The following is an 11,320-nucleotide window of genomic DNA, read 5'->3' as shown; positions in this document are numbered from 1 at the left end:
AGTTTCTCCGATTTTATCTCTTTTGTCCTCGCAGTCCAGTCCAACTCTTTGTGATCCCATTTAGTTTCTTGGCAAAGATAAGAGTAATTTGCTGGGTTTTCCTCGAGCTCATTTTTACAAGATGAGGAAACTGAAGTAAACAAGTTAAGTGACTTGCCCTGGGTCACACAGATAGTAAGCGTAGGAGGTTAAGAGGCTAAATTTAAAATTAGGAAGACTAGTCTTCCTATTCTAGACCCGACATTGTGCCACCTAGCTGCTCCAAGATTGCTACCCCTGTCTTACTTCAGCTGATGTAAAATTATGAGGTTCTTCTCCAGCCCTTTCTTTTATTTTATTTTGTGTGAATAGACTCAATTATTTATTTAAAATTTGTTTTATGGCATAATTTTATGTTTCAGACAGATTGAGGACTATCATTTTATTCACATAAGAAAAACTAGTTAAGTGTATAGTATATCACAACAGGAAAATATTCCAGCCCCTTATTTAGGTTCTAGTTTCTTTTTTTTTTTTTAATTTAATTTACTGGATTAACATTTATTTTGCTTTGTTCATTTTGAATAATAAACTTGTAATTTTATGTACTGAATGGCATTCTCTGGTTGATACTTTCTAGCTCGGTGGATATCAGTAGGACTCTTGCTTGGTATTTCAATTAGACTTTTTTCTTGTAGGAACATTTAAAAAGCATTGTTATTGCATCACAACTTTGTTCTTTAAATAATCTCAGGGATAGGACCATAAATTAAATTCTATTAGTCACTGAACTTATGAAAGTGTTTACAACATCACAAGAGTCTGCTAAAACAACTGTTTAGCACAAAATAATGGTCATGTTGTGTTTCAATTGTTTACAAAATCATTATTTTAAAAATTGAAATAATCTTATATTTTATTTTGTAAGTTTCATAACATTTATATTTCTGAAAGTATTAAACTTTAAAATTGCACCCAGATTTAGGGATACCTTGGATATTCAACTTTAGAAAGCAACTGAAAAGAACCTTACATCATTACTAAAATAGCCAACCATTAGGTTCTAGTTTCTAATCCATTTTGCTATCTGCTTCTCTTTTATGTGTGAGCTCATCTCATTCACATTCACAGTTATGATTACTGTATATTTCCATCCATCACCTTATCTTCCTGTTTCTTCAGCTCTTCTTATTCTGTCCCTCTTCAAAAGACAATTTTGCTTTTAACTACTGCCTCCCTTAATCCACCTTCCTCTTTATCATTGCCCCCCCCCCCCACTTTCTCTTATCTCCTTCCACTGGAATTTCACCATTGGATAAATTACATTTCTATACCCAATTGAGTGTGTGTATATTTAGTCTTCCTTAGAATCAATTCTGATGAAAATATTGTTCAGGGATCCCATTTCCCCCTCCATAGTAAAAGCTCTTCCTAGTGTCTCTTTTAAGTAAGAAATTTCCCCATTCTACTTCTCCCTAAAGGGGAGACAACATATAAACAAATCATGCTTATAAAAGTAATAGAGACCCTTTGCTGATGATAGAATGGTACACTGGGAGAATTCTAGGTAATCAACTAAGAAATTGGCTAAAATAACTAACAACTTTATAAAGTGGCAGGATATAAAACAAACCCACATAGGTTATCAGCATTTCTATATATTATATTACCAACAAAGTCCAGCAGCAAGAGAAAGAAAGAGAAATTTCATTTAAAATAACTGTAGATAGTATAAAATACTATGGGGAGGGGGGCCTACCTGTTAACAATTACAAAACACTTTCCTCACAAATGAAATCAGATCTGAACAACTGGAAAAATATTAATTGCTCATAAGCAGGCTGAGCCAATATAATAAAAATGTTCTTTCCTAAATTAACTTATGCAATGCTATACCAAAATACCAAAAATTATTCTATAGTGCTAAAAAAAATAATTAAATTCATCTAGATGAACAAAAGATAAAAAATATCAAAGGAATTAATGGGGGGAAAATCGTGTTGGAAAATAACCTAGACGTTCCCATCTTCAAACTATATTACAAAGTGGTAATCATCTATTCTAAACAATCTGGTATTGGCTAAAAGATAGAGTGGTGGTTCAGTGGAATAGGATGAGTATACAATACACTGTAGATAACCACCATAGTAATCTAGTGTTTGATAAATGCACAGATCCTAACTTTTGGGAAAAGAAGTTACTATTTGACAAAAACTGCTGGGAAAAAAAAAAGTTTAGTAGAAACTAGGTATAGACCAATATCTCACACCATATCCCAGGATAAGGTCAAAATGGGTATGTGGTGTGTGACATAAAGGGTGCTACCATAAGCAAATTAGGGGAGCCTGGAAGAGTTTAGCTGTCAGATCTTGGATAAAGGAAGAAATAATGAGTAAATAAGAGTTTGAGAGCATTACAAGATATAAAATGGATGATTTTGATCACATCAAATTAAAAAGGTTTTGCACAAACAAGATGAATGCAGACAAGATTAGAAAGAAAGCTGAAAACTGAGGAAAAAATTAAAGTAAGTTTCTCTAATAAAGGCTTCCTTTCTCAAAAACATAGAGAACTGAGCCAAATTTACAAGAATGTGTCATTCTCCAATTGATAAATGGCTAAAGGATATGAATGGTCAGTTTTCAGGCAAAGACATTAAAGTTATTTAGTTATATGAAAAAATGCTTTGTCATTTTTTAAAACCCTTTCCTTCTGTCTTAGAATCAGTGCTGTGTATTAGTTCCATGGTGAAAGAGTGGAAAGGGCTAGGCAATGGGGGATAAGTATCCATGGTCACACAGGTAGAAGTGTCTGAAGCTATATTTGAACCCAGGACCTCCCATCTTTGGGCCTGAATCTCAAACTACTGAGCACCTAGTTGCCCCTTTAAGTCCCTATTGATTAGAAAAATGCAAATTTAAACAACTCTGAGGTATTACCTTACATATAACAGATAACAGAAAAGGAAAATGATAAGTGTTAGAAGGGACATAGGAAAATTGGGATACTCGTGCATTGTTGGTGGAGTTGCAAACTGATGCAACCATTCTGGAAGGCAATTTGGAATTCTTCCCAAAGGGCTATAAAACTGTGCATTTCCTTTGATCCATCAATATTATTACTAGATTCTCTAGATCTATCTATCATCTCCAGATAATCTGATAAAGACAGTTTAGTTGATAAGGAAGTAATGGGACATGGGAGATCTTTCTGTTAGCTCATAGCTGCTTCTGCTCTTTCTCCAGGAGCATGGAGTTTATTACATACTATTTTCACACAAAGAACACAAAGAAAAACTTTACAGCTGGTAGTTACAAATTATACAAAAGAAAATCCTTTGAGGCTTCAAAGTAAAGATAGAACAGGGTCCAAGGCCGAATTCTAGCCGCCTGGATATTAGTAAGCAAATTCTGAAAATCGTAACTATATTCTATAGATATCATAAATGAATCGAGTCTTGTATTTTTTATCGGGAGGACTGTACCTGGTTGGATAAAGATTTGTCTAGCTCTGACCATGGCTGACTTAGGAATATTCTTAGAGCTTAGGGATCTTAATTGTTAACCCAGTAACTGCTGCTTTGTTTAAAGCTTTCCAATGGGACTTATAATGTTATTAAGAAAAGGTGTGGATCTGAAAAGGAGTCAAAAGAGGAGTCTCAGATTTTTATCTTTTCTCTTATTGGCTTCCCACACTAGATCTATATCTCAAAGAGATTTTTTTTAAAGGAAGAGAAAAGGGTGTGTGTGCGTGCGTGCGTGTGTGTGTGTGTGTGTGTGTGTGTGTATCAGCTCTTTTTGTGGTGGCAAAGAACTGGAATTTGAGAGGATGCCCATCAACTGGGGAATGACTGAACAAATTGTACTACATGATTTTGATGGAATACTACTGAACTATAAGAAACAACAAGCAGAATGCTCTTGGAAAAGATTTACATGAGGGGTAGCTAGGTAGCACAGTGGATAGAGCACCAAATCTGAAGTCAGGGGCACTTGGGTTCAAATTTGGCCTCAGACACTTCCTAGCTGTGTGATCCTGGGCAAGTCACTTAAACCTGAATACCTAGCCCTTACACTTTTCTGTCTTAAAATTGATTCTAAGATAGAAGGTAAGGGGGGGCAGCTGGGTAGCTAAGTGGATTGAGAGTCAGGCCTAGAGATGGGAGGTCCTAGGTTCAAATCCAACCTCAGACACTTCCCAGCTGTGTGACCCTGGGCAAGTCACTTGACCCCCATTGCCCACCCTTACCACTCTTCTGCCTTGGAACCAATACACAGAAGTTAAGGGTTTAAAAAAATATATAGAAGGTAACGGTTTAAAAAAGAAAGAAAGGAAGGAAGGTAGGAAGGAAGGAAGGAAAAGAAAGGAAGGAAGGAAAGAAGGAAGAAAACAGACTTATGAACTGATATGAAGTGAATGTGAGCAGAACCAGGAGAACATTGTACACATTAATAGCAATATTGTATAATGATCACTTATGAATGATGTAGCTATTCCTAGCAAAATCCAGGACAATTCTTTTATTTTAATTTCTTTTTCCTATTCCCTCCTAACCTCCCCAAGAAGTCAGGAAATATAATAGAGGTTGTTCAAATATTATCATAAAATACATATTTCCCTATTAGTTGTGTCGTGAAACAAGACACATACTGCTTACCCTAGATAAAAATTCATGGAGGAAATAAAGTGAAGAATGATATATTTCAACTTGTATTTGAACTCTGTTCCTTCTATGGTGGTGGATATCATTTTTTGTCATCAGTCCCTTGGAGTTGTCTTGGATCTTGTTGACAATAGTTAAGTCATTCACAGACAATCATTCATTATTATTATTGTGTACAATGTTTGCTTGGTTCTGCTCATTTCACTTTGCATCACCTCATATAAGTCTTTTTAGGTTTTGGGGAGAATCATCTTGTTTGTCCTTTGTTATGGCACAATTGTATTCCATTATAATCATATACCAACCACAACTTGTTCAGTCATTCCCCAGGTGATGGACGTGTCTTCAGTTTCTAGTTCTTTGCCACCACAAAAAGAGCTGCTATAAATATTTTAAAACATATTGGTTCTTCTCCTCTTTTCTTGACCACCTACTAAATGTAATAACATTATTACTGGGTCAAAAGATATATGTAGTTTTATAACTCTCTGGGAATAATTCAAAATTGCTCTCCAAAATGGTCAGATCACTTCATAGTTCCAACAACTGTGTATTGGTGTCCCTATTTTTCCACATCCCCTGAAACATTTGTCATTTTGCTCTTTTATCATTTTAGCCAATCTGATAGATGAGATGATATATCAGAGTTGTTTCAATTTGCATTTCTCTAATCAATAATGACTTAGACTGAGCATTTGTCCTACATCTATATATAGCTTTGATTTCTTCATCCAAAATGGTCTATTCAAATCTTTTGACCATTTATCAGTTGGGGAATGGCTCATATTCTTATATGTTTGAAGAAGTTTTCTATATATTTTCGATATGAGATCTCTATCCAAGAAACTGTGCTATAAAAAAAAAAATTCCCAACTTATTGCTTTCCTTCTAAACTTTGCTACATCGGTTTTATTTGAACAAAACTTTTCAACTTAAATATATTCAAAATTATCCATTTTACATTTACTTTCTATCCTTTCTTTATTCATAAATTCCTCTCCTGTTCATAAAATCTGATAGACAATATGTTCCCTAGTCTTCTAATTTGTTTATATTTCCCTCCCTTTATACTTAGATCACATACCCATTTTGATCTTATCTTGGTAAATGGAATAAGATATTGGACTATCTCTAGTTTCTGTTAAATTTCTTTCCAGGTTTCCAAAACAATTTTTACCAAATAGTGAATTTTTATTTTAACAATTTGGATCATCTTTGTCAAACATAAGGCTACTGTAATCTTTTACAACTGTGTGTTAGATATCTATCCTGTTCCACTGATTTACTTTTCTATTTCTTAGCCAGTACCAGATATTTTTGATAATTACTGCTTTATAGCATAGTTTGATATCTGGCACTGCTAGACCTCCTTCCTTAACATTTTTTCATTATTTCTTTTAATATTCTTGATCTTTTATCAAGTGATAACATTTGTACAACCCAGTGGAATTACTCCTACTCCTTGGCTCTGGGAGGGGGGGAGGCAAGAGAGGAGGGAAAGAAAATGAATCATGTAAACATGGGCTAATAATTTCTAAATAAATAAATAAATGATTAAAAATATATTCTTGACCTTTGTTTTTTTTTTTTTAAACCCTTGTACTTCGGTGCATTGTCTCATAGGTGGAAGATTGGTAAGGGTGGGCAAATGGGGGTCAAGTGACCTGCCCAGGGTCACACAGCTTGACCTTTGTTTTTTGAAATTAATTTTACTGTTTTTTTCCTAGCTTGACAAAATAAATCTTGGGTAATTTACCTGGAATGAATTAAATAAATAGGTTAATTTAGGTAAGATTACCTTTTTAATTATATTGGCTCTGCCCATACTTGAACTATTAATATTTCTCCAATTATTTAAATCTGAATTTATTTTTATAAAAAGTGTTTTGTAATTATGTCCATATAGTTTCTGGGTTTGTTTTGGAAAACATGCTCCTAAGTATTTCATTCTATCTATGGTTTAGTTAAATGAGTTATCTTACTATTTATCTTCTTGCAGGACATTGTTAGTGATATAGAGAAATGCTGATGATTTGTGTGGGTTTATTTTATGTCCTGCTACTTTGTTAGAATCACCGATGGTTTCAATTAATCCTTGAGTTCAAACTCTAGAATTTTCTCTATATATCATCATATGCTAACCTCTTCCAGAGAAAGAACTGATGAATTTGAATGTAGATAAAAGTATATTAAATTTTACTTTTGGGTTTTTTTTCAAATCTGTGTTTCTTTCATAACAAGACTAATATGGAAATATTTTTTGCATGACTATATATGTATGTGTAACCTAATCAAATTGCTTGCCATCTCAGAGAGGGAAAGAGAACTCAATATTTTGAAAAATGAATGTTAAATGCAGAGCGAAAGGAGCAGAGCCAAAAGAACATTGTACACAGAGACTGATATACTGTGGTAAAATTAAATGTAATGGGCTTCTGTACCAGCAGCAATGCAATGACCCAGGACAATTCTGAGGGATTTATGGTAAAGAATGCTACCCACATTCAGAGGAAGGACTGCAGGAGAGGAAACATATAAGAAAAGCAACTGCTTGAACGCATGGGTCGGGGCGGACATGATTGAGGGTGTGGACTCGAAACTACCACACCAATGCAACCACCAACAATTGGGAAATTGGTCTTGATCAAGGACACATGACAAAACCAGTGGAAAAGTGCGTCGGCCATGGGTGGGGGGAGTGCGGGGGGTGAAGGGGAAAATAGGAGCATGAAACATGTAATCATGTTAAAAATGATTATTAATAAATGTTAAAAAAAATGAATGTTAAAAATTGTTTTTATATATAATTGAAAAAAAAATAATGAATAGAAGAAAATGTTTTAGGGGAGACATTGGGAGCTTTGGAAGTCATAGAAGGCCCCTGATTTGAGCTTTGAAGAAATCTGAAAGATAAACTACATGAAAAGGGAGTGCATTTAAGGCCTGGAGAAAAGCCAGTGCAAAGGCATATATGAAGAAGGGAGACATAATGCTAAATGTGTGAAAACAACAAGAAAGCCAGAATGGCTGGACTAGAGTTCAGGAATGGGAGGAATGTGTAAGATCGGAAAAGTAGGTTAAAATCGAGGCTGTTAAAGGTTTGGAAATGCCAAGCAGAGGAAGTTGTATTTTGCACTTGAGATAACTTGAGATAACTGGGGGAAAATATTACTTTGGCAGCTGAGTGGAGGATAGATTGGATTCCACATGGCCAATTCACACACACTGATGAAATCACGGGTCTAGACCAAAATATAGCATGGGAAGCTTATTGGAAGTATCAAAAGGTTGCTCATAGATAATCGACAGTGGAGTCTCTTGCTCGGTATGTTGCCAGAAGGAAGAAAACCAATAATAGCAAAGCTATAACACCAATTAGACTCTCACACCCATTAAAGGCTGTTCAGTGTTCAGCTGCCTATTGGACCGATTCAGTTTCTGGGTCTGGGGGAGAAAAGTTGGCATGTGCTTCTTGAGAGATATTGCCAACCCATGAAAACTCCAATGAGTATTCCTACTGGACCTGGAAGCAATGGACCCTCGGGAATGAAGACCTTAGAAGACAATTCTCCCTGTGTATCTGGGTCTGGTGACTTAACTCCCATTTAGTCTAGGCTTTGGGGCCCCCCAGTGGGAAAAGCCATAAGCACTCTTCCCTAAAGCTTATTGAGATTGAGTTAGACCTCGAGACAGATTCTGTCAAATGTCAAGACTAGGTCAGTGGTGAGGAAAATTTCAAACTCTGGCAATGAAAAAGTAACTTTGAACATCAGGAAAATACATCCCCTCGTCTTCATTTTCTTGTTTGTCCAATCCATTTCTGGGAGAAGAGAAATTGCTCACGAGTAGAAAGGAAACAGGATTTAGAGCCAGAGGGACCAGGGTTTTAATTTCAACTTGCTATACTTTACCTGTATGACCTCAGGCAAATCCCTTTAGTTGCTCTTAGCCTCAGTTTCCCTGTCTGTCAAAATGAAGGGGTTGAATCAATGGTTCCTAAGATATCCATCTCCAAATCCCACAATTCAGATCGATTCCCCCTGGTTTGGGATAGATAGAAAAAGACAAGAGAGAAAAACCTAAGAACTCATGAGTAGTTTTGCCTTGGTAAATGGACACAAATCTGTATTTACCACGGTACATTCAGAAACCCTAAACTTTTCCTGCCAAAGAAAGGTTGTAAATGAATCATCTAGAGAAGAAACAGGACATATCATTAAAACGGCAACTGTAATGTTACAGTTGCTCAGGGAGGGGTGGATGCTGTTAACCTGTACTTAGTAAGCAACTTATACATTTGGATTAATTTACCCATTTCTCAATTCCTCTCCACATATAAGAACCTTATTACTGAGCATGGAAGGAAGAAGTGAAATCATGTATTTTGACTTTATTAGAAGAAAAAAAGGACAAGGTATTAATTCCATCTGTTCCAACTTGTAGGTCCCCGCATTTTTATTTTCTGTTAAATCTTTGTTTATTCTTGCTGGAAAAAAGCTCAGTATAACATCTAATAACGCTAGACTAGTTATTAGTGACAGCAGGGATTATTTTTATCTTTTACTTGCTGAGCAATCTGAAAACACTGCTTGATTTTTCTGAGTGATCCCCAGTTATATCCTCTGAAATCTGAAATCTGCCTGCCTCAGAGCCAAAGCTTAGGACTACTTTGAACAGTCTGAAAAATATCCAATTAGCTAGGAAGTTTAGATTTGTTATCTCGATCAATCAACAAGCCTACTGTGTGCTAAACACTGTGTATGGTGCTGAGTTTTTTAAAAAACTTTTCCATGGTTCCACGATTCATGTTTCCTACCTCCTAGGGTTGACAAACAATTCTGCTGGGTTATACATAAATATATTATCACTCCAACCCATTTCCATATTACTCATTTTTGTAAAAGAGCAAACCTTTAAAATCAAAACCTCAAATCATTTACCCACATAAACAAGTGCTATTTTCTTCTGGGTTTCTATTCCCACAGTTCCTTTTCTTGATGTGGATAGCGTTTTCTCTCATGAGTCCCTCAGTGTTGTCCTGGATCTATTAGTAGATTATTGCTATTAGTAGCAAGATCAATTGCATATGATCATCCCACAGTGTATCAGTCTCTGTGTACAATGTTCTCCTGGTTCTGCTTATTTCACTGAGCATCAGTTCTTGGAGGTCTTTCCAGTTTTTACAGAAATCCATCAATTCATCATTCCTTTCAGCACAATAGTATTCCATCACCATCAGATACCCCAATTTGTTCAGCCATTCCCCAATCAAGGGGCGTCCCCTCATTTTCCAATTTTTTGCTACCACAAAGAATGGTGCTGAGTTTAAAAAACAAAAAAACAAACAACCCAGTCCCTACTATCTCTCACAGAGCTTACATTCTTTCAGAGAGACAATCCAACCTTTATTGAACATGTGATATGTTATGCACTACATTTGGGTTATAGGAAATAGATCTGAATTCTTTTATGTTGATGGATGAAGAGAAGAGCCAGTGATTTATGTACCTTTGACCAAAATCGACCCTAAATAAATGCATTTATTTATTTATTTATTATCAGGTTTTTATGCCTGAGAAGAGAGGCCCCAGTCATGAGGGTGTGGTGACTCTTGACAATTCATTTGTCTGGGCCATGAGTTTGCTTTGTCACTTAGCCTTGTTTGCTTCAATTCCTCATCTGTAAAATGAGCTGAAGAAAGAAATAGCAAACAGCCCCAGTATCTTTGTCACCAAGAAAGGAGCTGCTAAATGAAGGGATTATTAGACTAGCGATTGCTCATTTCGTGAACTAAACCCAGGATAAATTCTGCTTCAAAGGTTTGTTTGCTTATGAAAACTGAGGAACTTTGAGGAGAAATATGAACACCAGGACTATTTTATAGTTATGGGACTAACGTATTTTTAACTGATGATGGCTTAGAGTGAGAGGAGAGAATTTGGTTACTAACCATAAGATAAAACAAGATTCCTTGCAGAGAGGGAGGACCCAGGCGGTGAGTTTAGAGAGATAAAAGAAGAGATTTCAGAGTTGTGCCAAAGAGAGACCAGAATCTCCCTGAATTGTAATTTGTTACCAGGCAGATTTGTTGTTGGCCAAAGGAAGGCTGAAGTTCTTTGGGTCACCTGTTGCTGAGGAACAAGAGGATATGCTTTGCTCTGTACTGCCATCTGCTGTTGCTGAGAAGATGAAAGATTTTTCTAGGCATTGTCACCTGTTGCCAAGGTGAACAAGAACCCTTCAGATGAAGCAGGAATGGTTTTTATAATATCATTATAGGTTTCACTGCATTTCCTAAAAGAACATGATACTGCTTTAGTGGAAGGCATCAACTGAGCTGGAAGCTGGAAGTGATGGATGCTACAGTTGCCATCAAAGAGAAAACCCAGTTAAGCAGAGGAACAACTTAGATCAGGAGTTCTTAACCTTGGGTAGAGTCTGTCACTTTGAGAAAAATATTATACTTTATTTTCCCTAATCCCTAACTGAAATCGAGTGCTCCCTTGAATGACAAAAATGCCAGTCCCAGGTTTAGGAGTGAAACATCAGAGAAGCAGCCCCAGAGAATGATCTCATCCAGCGAAAGTGCCATGTCCCCAGAAGGTCCACTGGGGATGAGCTGGGCAATGGAATCCCTTGCTATTGAGTCACATTGAGGAATTTTATTTGGACAGTTTC

This window comes from Gracilinanus agilis, chromosome 1 (assembly GCF_016433145.1).
Source record: "Gracilinanus agilis isolate LMUSP501 chromosome 1, AgileGrace, whole genome shotgun sequence".
Classification (NCBI taxonomy): Eukaryota; Metazoa; Chordata; class Mammalia; order Didelphimorphia; family Didelphidae; genus Gracilinanus; species Gracilinanus agilis.
The sequence above is the reverse complement of the archived record's forward strand: the minus strand, read 5'-3'. Positions refer to the sequence as shown.